The sequence below is a fragment of the Cucumis melo genome, chromosome 11 (genome assembly GCF_025177605.1).
Source record: "Cucumis melo cultivar AY chromosome 11, USDA_Cmelo_AY_1.0, whole genome shotgun sequence".
NCBI lineage: Eukaryota > Viridiplantae > Streptophyta > Magnoliopsida > Cucurbitales > Cucurbitaceae > Cucumis > Cucumis melo.
In genome coordinates, this window is record NC_066867.1 from 32,491,277 (window position 1) to 32,508,449 (window position 17,173).

Here is a 17,173-nt window from a genome sequence, read left to right on the forward strand (position 1 = left end):
ATTTTTTTTCTTTAAGAGAAAAAAAAAAAAAGAAAGAAACTCGCATCGGGGTCCCACCCCTTTCCTCCCGCCTCCCCTACCCTCCTCCTTTCCTTTACCATTTCCGCCGTTTCTTTTCCCGTTACCGTTTTCTTTTCCTTCCCAACCCAAGAAGTACATGACAAATACAACACCACCACCCAATCATGCACACTCTTCCTTACAAAATAATGGTTCTTCCTCCTCCAGTTTCTATGTTTGTAGAATATTCTTATATTTTCTTTTTAAACTATATTTTTAAACCATGATAAAATTTGTAACAGACTATCAATAATAATAATAATAATAATCTATTATTAATAAATTTTGTTATATTTAAACAACCTTTTGATGATACATATATATGTTAGCATGTTGATTTCCTATGAGATGCTAAAGTTGGTTAATAAAAGGTTTTCTTCGTAAAGTGGTTTACATTTTTAAAAGAAAAGAGCTTCTAATTTCATGCCTAAGGAAATAAGATAGAGTTTTTTTTATACTTTGACGTGTTATTATGTTTGTTGTTATTATTACTTTGTGAGCAACCTAATTTTGGTCGAGTATATAAGCTCGAGCTCGACATGTTTATTAGATGGGAAAATAATATACATATATAATGAATATATTTTTGGCAAAATTTTATACTATTTTAATTAATTAAAATGAACAACATGTTTTGTTAAACTATATTTATAGATTAAAATACATTAGTTAATTAATTATAAAGGGTCTTTTAAAAATCATAACAAAACAATAAAATATTGGTATAGAACAATTTCAAATACAGAAAAAGTCCACAACACACAATGAAAAATATAAAAAATGTCTCATCAACCACGCCATCAACCATGCGCCTAATATATTTGGTACACGATTGTTTGGTCCACAATCGTATCAAATCTAAACGATTTATTTTTTTTCAATTATATCGATTAATTTGGTTATATGATCGTTTAGATTTAGTTAAAGTATTCGTACACGATCGTTTATTTACGTTCGGATTTTTTATACTAGATTTTGTTACCCTAATCTAAACGACGTAAAAAAGATGAAAATAATAAAGAAAAAAAAAACTATAGAAAGATATTGACGTAAAAAAGGAAGATGAAAAGAAATTACAATAGAAAAAAAAAAAAAAGCAAGACAATAGAAAAAATGATAAGAAAGATAGAAAGACAAACTTGAATTATTTAAAAAATAACTAGCTTTGTTAGCGTAAATGTAAATATGTCAATAATTTGTTATATTTATGAAAATTTATCTAATTATAACATAAAATAATTTTATTTTAATCGAGAAACTAATTAATTAATGTTTTAAAAAAAAAGGGGAAAGATAAAATGGAACTCATATATATTTAAATACATATATTAAATATGTTGAACATTTCAAGTTCTGATATTTAATACCGAACTATTAGGAAAGGCCAAAAAAAAAAAATATAAACTCACGTGACAAATTAAAAAGGCACATGGTCAAACCTATACCAATTGCTTTTCTTTATATATATATATATATATATATATATATATATATATTTAAGGAAATGTTAGGGACATTAAATTAGAAATTAGAAAGAAAGAAAGAAAGGAAAGAGAGGTTAAAAGATGAAAATGGGAGAGAGAGGGTTGGGATCTGGCATGAGATTGGGAAGGTTTTGTTCAACTTTGAAGATGCAACTTGAGAATTAGTCAATCTCCTCTTTACTTTCATTTTCCAGCTGTACGGAACGGCAACCATTTTCTTTCTTAATATTTTGAAAACTCTTCCATTTTAATCACGTGGCTTAATTACTCTTCAACCTTATTTTCCTCCCCCTCTCTAACAAAACAACAATCATTTTCTTTTCTCTTTTTTCTAAATATATACAATTATACGCTTCTTATTTGGGTATTAATCTTTTAGTTTAGAAAATTACTAATTACAGATTGTTTTGGGCTTATACTATGTGAGCTATAATAACTAACTTTAAAATATTTGGGACATAAACAATATCTATTAAAAAATTGGATGAAAATTATGTTTATTACTTAGCTTTAAAATCATATAAACATTAGCAAGATTGTGCCTTCCTAGAAAAGTATTCCCTTTCCATACCTGGGAGATTGCTCGAAATAACCTTAGATCCTAAACCTTAAATCTTCAAGTTTATGTAATAGCGTCTATTGTGATCTAGCTATCATACGAGTATCAATTTTCTTATAGATAATTTTATTTTATAAAAAATATTAAGAAAAAAGTCAAAGTTTGAGAATAAAGTCATAAAGTTATCTCGTTACAATTACAAACTAACTTAAAACAAATATAAGATGAAGTCGGAAGAAGTAAAAATGGGCATTTTAGTTTATATATATTTTTTTACGTTTTTGTGGAAAGAATTAGTGTATAGAATAGAAATGACCGTGTGTTATCCAAATGGTTTTTTAATTCGAAATAATAATATATAAAAACGAAGCCTTAACTTAAGGGGATTGCTTATATTAAATTTCGGTAACTTTCCTAGAAAAGAAAAAGAAAGACATAGTTTAGTGGTGGGATTGTGATATTGAAAATTGGACCAATTTGGCGACGATTATGCCAAAGAAATTGTTGACAATTCCATTTGGATCCACAACTTTCCCGTTGGAGCTATTATTTATTCACGAGATAGTTTCTTAAATCAGTTTTTGAATCTTTCCTAAATTTATTTTAAAACGAAAAAAAGTTTTGGTGTGTGTGTGTGTGTGTCTGTGTGTCTGTGTTGTCATGTCGGCAGCGACACGAGGATTGGGTGAGTTCTATAATTGGAAGAATATTGGGCCGGATAATTCAGGGCCCATATCGATAATTCCGGCCCTTTTTCTTTTCCTTCCTCTAGGCTGATTTGGCTATCAAGGAACACGTGACTTAATTGTTGCTGTCCAATCACATTCCTCCACGCATGAGCTTTTTCCTCTCCTAATCCAAGTTTGTTGGTTGGTTAGTTGCTGACACCGCACGCCCAAATCGTGACGGTCCGATTACGTGATCTTTGCCAACCAATCACGTCTCTCCGCGTGGGTCCCATCTCCACCAATGTGCACTTTGTTTCTCTCTCTCTTTTCGAGTATTTGTTAATGATTTCATTATAATTCTCCATATTTTCTAAAAAACTACTTTATCAATTAATAATTTATATATTTTGCTTTCACATTTGTGTAAACAAAAAAAGTTATTTTACAAATAATTCATATTTTTATTGTTTTTAAAGTAAATTAATGTTTTGTAACTTTGGGTTTGAAAGCTAAAAGAAAAAGGAAGTTATAACGTTTAATAAATAATGCTAAATTATTGTGATCGTTAGCGTTGGTTATAACTATTAAATAATGTTTTTAAACGACATGTGATAAGATGAGAGTAGATTTTGAATTAAGTTTTGAAGTTATCGAGAAACATGTGATAAAATAATCATGGAGAGGAGCCAAAGTCAAAATAATTAAAAGTTAAAGATTAATGTTTTGTCCATGAATAGTAAATTTGTCACCATAATTTGGATCTACTAACATTTTTAATGACATTCGACGTAAAGAAAAATAAAATTAAAATAAATGACAAAAATAGAATTTAAAAATTGGAATAAAGTTTTTTTTTTTTTTTAAGTATAAAGATCGAGTTGAATTAAGCAAATACCTATATCATTTGAAAGATAACTTAAATTTTATTTTTGAAAATTATTTTCGATTTATGTGATTTAAACAATGCAAAACCTAAAATAATGCCTCTACGTGATAATTGCGAATCCAAATTTTCATTTTAAGAATAATCGTAAAAATAAACGCAATCAATTTATAAAATAAGATAAATATCATTGTAATGTATTATAAACTATCAACTATGTATTAGTAAAAAATGTTTTAATATAACAAGGCGGGAAGGCATAATGAGTATATATAAGTAATTATGAGTTTTACTTCCATTTTAAAATGTGATTGCTATGGTCAGGGCGGGAAGGCATGAGAAAATGAGTATGGATCGAAAGACATGGGCTTCCACGTGGACGCTCAGATAGAATTGGACATTTGAATCGGCCCGAATATCATTACTCAATGACATGTGGGCTTAATAATGAGTCTCGTCATCTGGATGGGACTTCGTTAGAAATTAATTATTCGATGTTAATTATGTATTTAAAACGAATGATTGAATTAGCCAAAAATTCCTTCACCTCAATGCTGAAGTATATACATATGATAGCTTTTCTTTAATCTAAATGGTTGGTGATGAAACAAAGTCATATATGATTTCTTTAGTACAACCTTGTAGGGTTTCGGATTTAATATAGTAGGGCTAATTATTCCTTACCGATATATATGTTATATGTAATTTATACGGTTTCAAAATGTTGAAAATAAAATATAATTGAAATGAAGTTTCAATACATTCCATTGTTATTAAAATTAAATCTTAAATTTCACTTTATAATATGTTAATCAATGCTTGAAATTAGTCAAGATATTAAAATAGAAAAATTGTTGTTCTGAAATTTAAGTTATATTTGGAGACTGTTTTGAAAATGTATTATATGTAATTTAGAAAAGTTAGTCCTACAAGATTATAAATATTTGGGGGGCTGTTTACCTAAATCTACTGTGGACATTGATGGTAACTTCCACAATTAATTTATTACATTTAATCATGTAATGTATGATTATTATTATTATTATTATTATTATTTATTATTATTATTATTGTTAAGAGTATACATGGAAGTCAGCACCACATATTTTGTTTTTCGCTTTACACCTATTTTTAACTGGAGTCTTTTAAAAATTATTTATATATAACAATTCTAAAAACGGAAAAAGCCTACACATCCGTCATGAAAATACAAAAAATGTTCCGTCAATGCGCGTAATATATTTGGTACACCATTGTTTTGGCTATTATTTGGTACACGATCGTTTATATTTTTTTTTTCTGATTTTTCAATTTTATTGTTTAATTAATTGGGTTACATGATCATTTACATTTGACTACCTCAATCTAAAGTCTTTTTTCATGATCATCTAGATTACTATTTTTTTTAAGATTCTTTTATATACAATCTTTTAGATTTGGTTACCTTAAACTAAAAGTGTAAACGATTTTTTTTAATATGATATTTTAAATTTGGTTACCCTAATCTAAACATAATAAAAAAAATAGCAAAGAAGAAAGACATTCACGCAGCGAAAAAAAAAACAACGAAAGACGATAAAAAAATTAGATTACAGTTAAAAAAGAAGAAGAAGACGTATAAAAAAAATGAGAAAAAGAAAAATACAAAGACAAATCTAAAATATTTAAAAAATCGTTAATTTTACGAGGTCACGGGCGAAAGTTTTTCTATCTCATTTTTATTTTATATTATTTTTAGCTCTCTCTAGTTGATGTTGCACAAATAACCAAAAAAAACATTTGAGAAGTTGAATTTAGAGTTAAAATAAGAAGAAAGAGAAAAGAGATGAATTTGAAAGTGAATAATGACAAAAAAAAAAAAAAAAAGAAAGAAAAGAGCTTAAGGGAGAGGAATAAATAAAGTAATAAAAGATAATAAATAGGTTAAAAAGAAAAAGAAAAAAAAACGTAGCGGCCTTTGCGTTGTTTTATTTTTTGTTGGAATTATTAAACAAAACTTAATCATTACAAAAAGAAAAAAGAAAAAAGAAAAAAGAAAAAAGAAAAAGGAAGAAAAACTATAATTGTTTATTTAAATTTCTTTTTATAAAAAAAGAAAAGGGAAGAAAAGGAAAAGAAAGAGATGAAGAGGAAGAGGAAGTACGTGCAGGGGCCCACAGGGAGAGACCCCCCCATGAAGTCCGGCTTTGCACGCGCAGTCAGGTTCCCTCCTTGGGTCCCACTCCCCGCGCACGTCCATGCAAATTCCAGCCCCCACCCCGGTCCCACTTTCCACGCACCTCCTTCCTTTTCCTTCCTTCCTTCCTTCCTTTCTTCTACTCTTACATAAATAATATAATTCTCCTTTTTCCAACTATTTCATTTTAATCTAACATTTACGCATACTTCACACTGTCTACAACTTCCCTATCTTATTCTTATTCATACTTTTCTTTCTATCTTATTTTTTTATATTACTTTCTAACATAACATTATTTAAAAATAATTTGTCAAATTCATAAGTAAGTAAATTCCACTGACTACATCACAACATTACTAATAACCTACACATTGCAAGGTTACTAGTGAATTATAGACTACAAAAAGACCATAAAATTAAAAGTCAACTAAAAAGTTAAGTGAATAGATTCAATGTGGAAGGTATTTAAGAACATATTTTCCAATGGCTAAAAAAAATATAAGAAATATATTTCCATAATATAAATAGAGATAAGTTGAAAAAGTGATTAATGGTTTATTGATTGATTAGAATGATGATACGTAAAAAGGGAGAGTTTGGATGTGAAAAAGTGTTTTGTGATTATATGATTTTAACACTCATGAGCCCATGTCGGTTGTTTGAGATTCTCAATTTCTTTTATTTTTCTTCATTTCTATCAACCATTTCATTATACCTTTTTTTTTTCTTTTCTATTTAAACTTTTACTTATATATAGTGTATGGATGGAAAAGAACTAATCTTCTTTTTTGTGCTTTTGATGCATAAATGATACCAACTTGAAAATAACATTTACAAACGTAACTTTTTTTTAAAAAAAATCAAAATAATTACCAAACATTTCCACGTTTTAGTTTTAGAGAAATGATTTTATAATCACTATAAAATATATTTTTAACTATTTAAAACTTTCATTTACAAAGTATAATCATGGAATAGGATTTAAACTTCTTACTTTGCACATATTTGATTTGAGTTAAACGTTCGAAAACTAATTTTGATGACGTAAGAATTTTGTTCAAAAGTATAAAATTTAATATTAAAATAACTTAGAGAACAAACCTATAAATTAACCTTTGATTTTTATTTTAAAGGTTATATATATATATATATATATATATATATTGTTTTGATATCTTACAATAGAATGAAATTGTTTGGGTTTTTTTGGGGGGTAGGTATTGGTTAGTATAGTTGTATGAAATTCTTGACTTGTCACCAATAATTGAAAGAGAAGAAATCAAATAAAGTCCATAATACTTTTTCCTCTCTGCACATAAGATAAAAGTGTATATATGTGTGTGTGTGTGTGTGTGTGAATTATTTGATAGAAAAAGAAAAATGTGTAATAGAAAATGGAATTAGATTGGAAGCAGATATAAGGATGCAGCCAAGGGAGAAGGGAAAAAACAGAAAAAGAAAGAAATTTCAAAATTTTAGAGAGGATAATGGTGAGTGGGGAGACAAGGGAATATTTAGGGTTTTGTGACATGCAGAGATTAATTTAAAGAAGAAGAAAAAAAAAAATCCATTACCATTTCATTTATTTCTGCAATTCATTATTATAAACTTTCCTTTTTTCTTTTTCAATTTTCCAAAAACCAAGTTGACAACCCTATGCTCAACTCCTATACTCACCTATATATGTTTGCATATAATCTTTAAACATATATATAGTATACTATATATATATTACTATAAGCAATAACACTTCTATATTTCTTTACTTAATCGTAACTCTAAACAACCTTTGTCTCTTATCATCAACTTGAATGATGAGGTGAATAACATATAGGCTAATATAATCCATGGTTAGTTACATTTTATAATCTTTGATTGAATAGAGATTATGTGTGTTTTGTATGAGCATTGGATTGTTAATGTGATGGATTTAAAATATGAACAGATGATTTTTAAAACAGTGGTTGGCTTATATTGGAAGGCAACAAAGCTATTTTTATGAGAAAGTCGGAACCCTTTTGCCTTTGTAATCATTTCTCCCACACCCCACTACACAGCAGAGATCAAAAACCCTATCAACTTGATATATATATATATATTTGTATATATGTTCATAACAAATATATATAAATTGAAAATTGAAAGAGAAAGTAAAAAGCAAAAAGAAAACAAAAACTGAATCTTAGCTTTGGGTCTAAGACTTGTCTCGATCAGAAGATTGTGTGTGTTTTTTTTTTTTGGTGGGCCTTTATGACCCAAATATACTGTTCATCTCCCATTTTCATATCTTATTTTTTTCACACATTCTAATTTTTAAACCCTAATTTTAATCTTCCAAATTACATTTTCATCCCTCCCCCCATAGGATCATAATGGGTCGTTGGTGTTGGTGGGTGGGTTTTTCATCAATTATAAACCATGGATTATATGATTTTTGCCTTAAGTTCAGCAAGTAATTAAGGGGAAACTTATTATAATTTGTGATAATTAAGGAAAAAAAGTTGTTTGGATTAGTTAGATTAGTGTTAGTATCTAAAAGGTTAAGTGAAGTTTGAGTTAGACTTATAATGATGCATTCTTTTAGGTTCACACAATTCTTCGGTCGTGTTTCTAAACTAAATACTATGTTAAATAATTCCTCAACATTCTCTCTTTTTTTTTTTAAAGTAATAATAGAAATAATAGTAAATTAATCTAAAGCTATTGTAATATTGTGATGAATAGTACACTTAATGTAATAAAGTTAACCTTCAAACTGATTGATGACAGTCAACTTAAAACCAAACTAAAAAAATCACCCCCAAAACTACTCGAACTTTCTTTTTCAACAACAGAGACAAAAAAAAATCACTCAAACTCGTTCACCAATAACCAAAATTCAACACTAAAAAACATTCAAAACGAGACAAAAAGAAAAAGGTTAAACACAATAACTCGATAAGAAATTTAAGAAAACTGTCTTGTTTGAAATGTCGCACTCGGGATAAAGGGGCCGTGGACGATCACTGTCCCGTAAGGCCAAGAGAAAGATGAATGCATATATAAGTAAATGGTGCCTTAATTCATCAAAATTCAATTTGTGAAAATTGTATGAAATTGTTTATTTTTAATTACAAAATTACTTGGGACTTTCCCTATTTTTCATACTTTTGTTAAATGATATAATATCAAGATGGCAGTATGATACTAAAAGAGTAATGATTTATGGTTTGAAAGTGTAATGATCAATGTGAAAGAAAATATAAAAGTAGAATGATTAAAATAGATTTAATATTATTTGAAAATATAAAGATTAAAAAAAATGTGGGTAGAATGTAGGTTGACTAACCTAAGATTATTCAAACCTAATTCCATGTTTGATCTCTTTGAAAAAAGAAACTGTGGTCTATTATGGATGAGCTAATGGTTTAAATTTGTTTGCTCTTCTAAATACTCTCCCTCGTTAATTTGCTAAAAAAACAGTAAATTAGATCTACAATTCAAACAGTCCTCTCTTCTAATTTCAAATTTTACTTTTACATTAGAAGATGTATGATATAAAGGTAATTAGAAGCATTTTTATTAATGTTGTTTAAATCGTCAACCGAAAGAAAATAACATTGTAGGAGTTTGAATATAGAACATTTTAGACCACCTTTCTAACACCATGCTAAATCAACAATTGATCCCAACCCCCGTGAAGGTAAACCTTATGTATTTAATTGCCTCTTAGTGACTTAAAGATACCTTCTTTTGTAACTATATGATATCTCATCTATCGACCTTAATTTGAAGACTTTAGTCTCTTCATTTTGTAGTATTTGAACTCTCTTATATGTTAAATTTGTGATATTATGAAAACGTTAAAAATATATCAACCGAGTCGAGATACATAAATAGAATCGATATAAAAACAAAGAAAAAAAATGTGGAAAGGGGAAAAGAGAGTAGTGGAGGGTAAAAAGTGAAAGAAGAAAGGTGGAATAATGAAAGGAAAGAAAAAGGGAATAGGAGAGAGTAGGGATTTGACCAAAGAGGGGTTGGGTTCAGAAGTTAAAAAGGCCTATGAGATGCTTTGTGAAACCAAAACACTACAAACCCAATGCCCAATGCTTTCAATATATATATATATATATTCATCAAAACCCTAAAACCCTAATAAATAAATATTTTTTTTTAAAAAAAAAAAACACAAACACAAACACAAACCCTAAAACCCTTTCTTGATCTGACAACCCTCTGTACCCCATATTCCCATGCTCTCATTGTGTATTTTTCTAAATTAAAATCAAAAAATACAAATTTCATATATATAATATCAGTTCCACCACATGCATGCACTGACATGCACACTCATTATATCCACACATATTTTTCTTCATTTCATGCACACACCCAACTCTCTCTCTCTCCCTCTCTCAATTCCACTTTATTTTTATTTTACTCTCTATACTTTAAAATTGGTTCCATTTCAGTTTTTCTACCTTTAACTCTCCAAATTTTTCTTTCCGTTAATTCGTTGGATAAATTATTATTAATTCGTTGGATAAATTATTATTATATATATACCAATTTTTCCCTAAAATTTTTAAATGTCAAATTTAACATCTATTCAAAGAAATATATATATATATATATATATATATATATATATATATATATATATAATTGGACAACTAAAAACATATAAAACTTAATAAAATCATATAAAACATCAAATTACTTGATATTTTGTGTTCAAACTTAATAAATTACTTACAATTAAATATTATTTTGGTTTTAATATTCATTCATTTTCAAAAAAAATTAAGCTTTTAATGGTCTAATTTTAATCTAGATGTTTTTAATTAATTTAGTTTCTCAAAGCTAATTAAATAATGATAATAAGTTTTCTTGAAAAAGAATACAACAGGTAGATATATTTTTAAAACTAATAGTAAAAATGTCCATAGATAAAAAGAAAAAAAAAGTTAAAAAAACATTAATAAATGAAAGAAATATTAAAATTAGAACATTAAGAAATATAAGGATGAATATGATATTTAAAGCTCATTATTTAATTACTTCTAATATATATGAATGTCACACGTAACATTTAATTTATGTTTTCCATTAATTTCCTTTTGAATTATTCCTTCATGATTGTAATTTCTAACCTTATATATATATATATATATATATATATATATTTGTTAATCAAATTGGTTTTTGGGATGGATATGTGTGTATGGGTATCAGTATCATTAGTTTCCACATAATACAAAAAGAAACCAAACCCATTTTCTTTTTTTCTTTTTTTACTTTATCAAGTAATTCTCTCTTTTTTAAAAAAACAATAAAAAAGAAATTTCATCTCTATTATTATGTTTGTCCCACTATTGAAACAACATGATGTGCAATGAGGCTTAAAAATGTCAACTACAACCATTGGACAAAAATGATTATAAAGGTATGTAACTAATTCTTTCATACACGTCGAAAATTTGATCATTCATTTTTAAATTTCTTATATTATTAAAAAAAATAATTGTATATTTTATGATGTAACGTGTCGCTAAGCAGTATTTGTAAGTGTATTTAAGCATCTTTCCAATCAGATTAATCCTAAGCTAAAAGATAAGGTAAAATTAGGTCGTTGTGGTTTTTAATCATCACTATATATTAGAGAACCTGCAATATATGTATCTCGAGTTTCTAATGCGTTTGATTTATCTTTCGTTATACTTTTCTTTTCTTACAATATGTTAGAGGAAATATGGAACCTCTAACCTCAAGATTACACATTAAGTTTTTATTATAAACAGTGACATTTAAATTATATAAACTTACTGCTAATTAGTTGTCGGGAAAAATTTATAATACATTTTTCTCTTGCAATAAATATTATTATTAGATACTATTATCTAAATAAACTTTTAAGATATACTTAAATCTGTATGTTATAATTTTAACTTTTTGTCGAGTTTGTTTTCAAACGAGAGTAGTATTAAGTTGGAGATTATTTGAGAAATCCTCGTGTTGTATATTTTTTTAATAAAAAAATAAAGTTTGAAATATTGTTTATTTTGATTTTCATGTAGGATTGTTTTTAGATGTTTTACTTTAGGCCTGGTGAAATTCTTTCACTTTTATTTCTATTGTGTTATGGTTGGAAGCTGTTTGGATTAACTTGATTTCTAAAAGTTGGTCTTTATTTTATATTATGTTGTTTTTTCTTTGAGTACTTTCTTACAAATCACCTACCTTTTAGAGAAAAAGAGTAAAGTTGTGTTGTTCCTTCCAAAATAATCTTATGAACTTCTGAATGATGATTTTAATTATGCATGCATGATATATTATTAACTTTTACAAATTACAATATTTTATAACCTTTACAAAGTATATATTTTTCCACAAATAATAATAATAATAATAATAATAACCCCCTCGTTTTTATTAGTATAAAATTAAAATGTATATGACATTGAACATATAAAACAAAATGTTGTTCTTCAATTATTAACAACTTGAATATGTATATATATATATATATATATATATAAATGGTTTTAAAATACACTAGTGATTTTTGAATGCTCCAAATTTTTGTTTTTATAGAATGGTTTAAAACATCATATGTTGGAGTTAGTTATTGAATATAAAGGAGGGTATATAGTGTATAAGATGTGGGAAATATGTATGATGATGGAATTGATGATGGCATGATGATGATATTAAAGGGAAAAAAAAAAAAGAAAGATTTATTTTTTATTTTATGTTATTTATTTTATTTTATTGGTGGGGTTTAAATTAAAAATTAGAAAACATATGATATAAAGTGGGGGAAAAGAAGTTAAAGAGAGGGAAAGGTTAGTAGGGATTAGGCTAGATTTCTATAATGGGAACATTCCTATATTCAAATACCTTTTTCTTTTTCTTCTTTAATTTTCTTTTCTTTTTCTTTTTCTTACAATAATAATTTTGGTTTTTCTTTATTATCTTTCTTAGTACGACAAGAACATATATATAATATCAAATTGGGATACCCCATCTTCATTACATTACAACATCGGATTCTGTCTGTCTTCTTTAGATTCCATTTCATGCAACTTCTTCATCTCACGTATTCAACTATGTCATTTTATGTCACTAATGTCCCAAAAGGATAAATGATAACCCTAATCCGGGTTTATGCACTTCTTTGTCGTTAAAAGTTTTGATTTTTTGTTTTCCAACAAAACAACGAAGGATGAAGAAATCAATAGGTGAATCGCGATATCTGAACGGAGTTGACATATTCATAACACCTTCGTTATATATACCCTGGACCCAAAAGCGATCCTTAATTCAAAATGCAAGTGTTTAGAACAAACAAATAGCTAGATGGGCTCGTCAATAAAACTTAAATGAAAAGAAAATGGTAGAGAGAAGTTTTCCGATTGTTAGATTTTTTTTATTAAATTTATTTTCACATAATAGCTTAAGCTTTTGGGTCAATTGTTGATTTAAGACGATTGTATCATAACACTATGATTCTATGATGTTTTGTGTTGAAATCCTTGTGTTATTGTTTCCTCTCCAATTAATATTCATTTCTCTTTGTTGAGTCGTATTCATATTTCGAGCTCACAAGTGAGGGAGATGCTAGAATATGATATACAATTAAACTGACATTCACTTACAAAACTTAAACTTTTGAGTTAATTGATAATTTAAGATGATATTAGATAAGGTGATTTAAGATTGTCCACGTAATTCTTCTAATTTTATTATCGATTTTTCATAGCGTTTTGATTTGGCTTTTGGATTATCGTTCTTCTCGTTGATAAGGAATTCTATTAAACTTCTTAATAGTAATATATCTTAATTTAATTAAATGTGTTTAGTGATATGTTTTTATCATTTATTCTCCTATCAATGACAAATTTGGGAGCCATGGTAACCTATAATCATGGAACAAACGAAATAATTGAATGTTCCACATAACAAATATGGACTTTTTGACTTTGATTTAAATATCCAAATTATGGCCATTCTGTACACAATAGAAGTGGGAGTATAGTAGAATAGTGTTGTAAGTGCAAATACAAAAGCAGATGAGAATGAGATGGGTGAATTGACTCTGCCCCTACTTTCCCTTTTTAAACAATAATCATAAACATTCCTTCCTTTTATATAGTAATTTTACATTAACATAAAAACATATTTTGAGTAAAGCAAATTAAATTATACAAACATTCCTTAATACTTGTTTTAGGGAACTCAAGCAAAAAAGGTCATCAATAAAACAATGGTCTATAATATAACACCTTCTTTTAGTAGTGCAAAGTTCTTATTATCGAACGAAAACACGTTTAATTAATCAACTATTTTTCTTGACTTGCTTTTGAATGATAACTTTACCCATCATCGTCTTTTTAGAATTGTAAACTGGGCAATGTTTTTAGTATGTTGCAGAACGTTTTTATATATCAATTTTTTAAAAATTTTTTTGCAATATTACAACTTTCGAAAAAAATAAAAGTAATTTACAAACAAGGGAGACAAATTTATTAGGGATTGTTTTATAATAATTTAACATCTTCTTTCCATCATAAAGCCTATTTTTTCCACAAAGTAAGTCTATCTAATACTATCGGAATAAGTTGGTAATTAATACAAATTAGTAGCCACAAACTTTGTATTAAAAAAGTTTTCCATGGAAAATAAAATTGGTATTGAAATTTTGAATTAGACAACAAAAACAACAGAACTTTTAAAGAGTAGAAGATGAAAAGGAAGAGTGGACTCCCAAAGAACTATTTGGAACTTTTTTAATTTTCTTTTATGTGTTGAAAATGGATGTTTTGAAAATAGAAATGGTAAGATTAAAATAGTATAGAAAGCAAATGAAAGAAAGAAAGGGAAAGGAAAAGAGAGTGTGAGATGGAAAATTGGAGAGCATTGACCCCTCATGCAAAAAGTCTTCATATTCCCCAAATAATGATGTTCTTTCCATCTCACACTCTTCTCTTCTCTCTCTCTCTCTCTCTCTCTCTCTCTCTTTAATCTCTCTATGTTCTTTCAATTTCTAGAGAGAAAGAGAAAGAGAAAGAGAAAGAGAAAGAGAATTAAAAAAGAGAAAAAAAAGGTTTTATGTGTTGGAAAGAACATGGTCAGCTTTTTTCAGGATGATAACACCAAAACTAAACACAAAAACCAAATTTCACTATTTATGTGAATAAATATTAACTCAAACACACTCACCCAATAACTTCACTTCACTTCATACCACACAACCATTTTTCTACTCTTTCTTCGTTAAGACCATAATATTGTTTTATTAGAAAATTAATTTTTATACTCTACTTAAATTAATTTAAAATTTTACCATTAATAATAATTTTTCAATTAAAAATGTATTTTAGTAAGCTCAAATGCTCCTATTACGTTCAAAATTTGCAACCATTTTCAATCAAACTAAACTAACATTTTATATATATAAAGGTATAGAGTGGAGTGGCACATGGTGAATTTGGGTACGTACCCATGCCTATTTGTTTAAATAAAAGAATATATATAGTTAAAAACCAAAAGAGAAAAAAGAAGAAAAAGGCCACGCCAGCCTCCATGGCTGATGCTTCCCATCCCATATGTCCTTTTGTATGTTTCGATTCTCGGATCGAGGACGAAACACCATCATCATCATTCTCCTTTTTTTCTTTTTTTTTTCCTTCCTTTTTTATTCATTTTATCTTTTATTAATTATCTATTTATTATTACTACTCATCTTCTACCTTCTCTAACTTCTCTTCTTTCTTCTTCTTTACTACTTCTTCTGTTTTCTCTTTTTATATTAATATTCTCTCACTGGATTCCATTCCCCTTCTCTTTCTCATTATGCCCTTCCACTTTTCATAATCTCTATATTTTTAATTCCTTTCTCTCTTCCAACCTCCCCTCTTCCCCAAAACACCTCTCTCTTTTGAATTCTCAATATATATACATATATAAACCCTTACACTTGATGATCAATGAATGACAAGTTCTGTAATAACTTTTGTTCAAATTTAAGTAGAAACTAAACGAAAATGGTCGAGATTTAAATTATCTATTTAAGTTATATATATGTGTGTGTGTGTTTTGTTGTCATATACATTGGCAAGTTTCTTATGAGAGTTTATTTGTTTTAAATTGTGTATATGTGTCTATGTGGTTGATTCTAATTAGTTTGATGTATCGTTGTGCAACTGTGCCAAATTATATGATTAATTATATTATTTAAACCCACATACTTTGTTAATTTTGAGTGGGTGTTTTAAATACCTTTTTTATTAAAAAAAAAAAATTAGAGTAGCCATATTGTGAAATAAATGTAAATAGAAAAATAAAACATAGACAATGGAGAATCAATATAGAAAATTAACATGGTTTACTAATGGTGTAATAACTACATCTAAAAGTAAGGGTAAAAAACAATTTAAGTTTAGTATTAGAGAAATAATTCATATTACAAATAACATATTAACAAATATATTGGAAACTAAATAATTAATATATAACACTGATTAACTAAGAATGGATTGGATGAATATATACCAATTATAGAAACTTTTGGAAAGTATAATGGGGTTGTTAGGAGGGACATAGAACCCTAAAAAGTTGAGGAAAGGGATGAAATAATTAATGAGTATGTGATTGGAAATTAATTATATGAGAGAGTTAAATTAAAGGGGTGGAGAGGAGGGTGTGTGTGTGTGTGTGTTTTGTGGGATTGCTTTTTCCCCAATTCCCCAAACTAAAAATTTTGGGATAATGAAAAGGACCTTTTTTGTGATATTGTAAAACAAAGAGCCTTTTTGGTCATTTTGTCCTCGGACACATGCCCTTAAAAAGTTCTCTTCTCCCTTATTTCTTTCTTTACCCTCCCCCCCCCCCCCCCCCCCCTAACTCTTCTCCATTATTCTCTTTGCTTCACATTTCTCTCACATTTAATTTCCTTCCCATAAAGTCAAAATTTCCCCCTCTTCCTATGTATCTATTTGTTGTTGTTGTTATTATTATTATCATCAGCATCATCATGAGAACAAAAATGAAAAATATGTATATATATATATATATATATATATTATTTTAATTTGAAATTTATAGGTGTGTTGTGTTTTTGTTTGTTTGTTTCTATGTCTCAAGACGTCTCTCAAACTCACAAGCTTCCAAACAAAGAGAATTAATGGAAAGTGAGATTTGCAAGATTTATTCTCCTCTTTCTTGTCCTCTCATCTCATATATTTTTGTCCACCATCACACATCAAAACCAATTACCAAAACCCTTTTTCTTTCTAGTCAATGCTCCTCTCTTCGCTCTTCATTCCCAATATTATTCTCTAATTCCTCTCATATTAT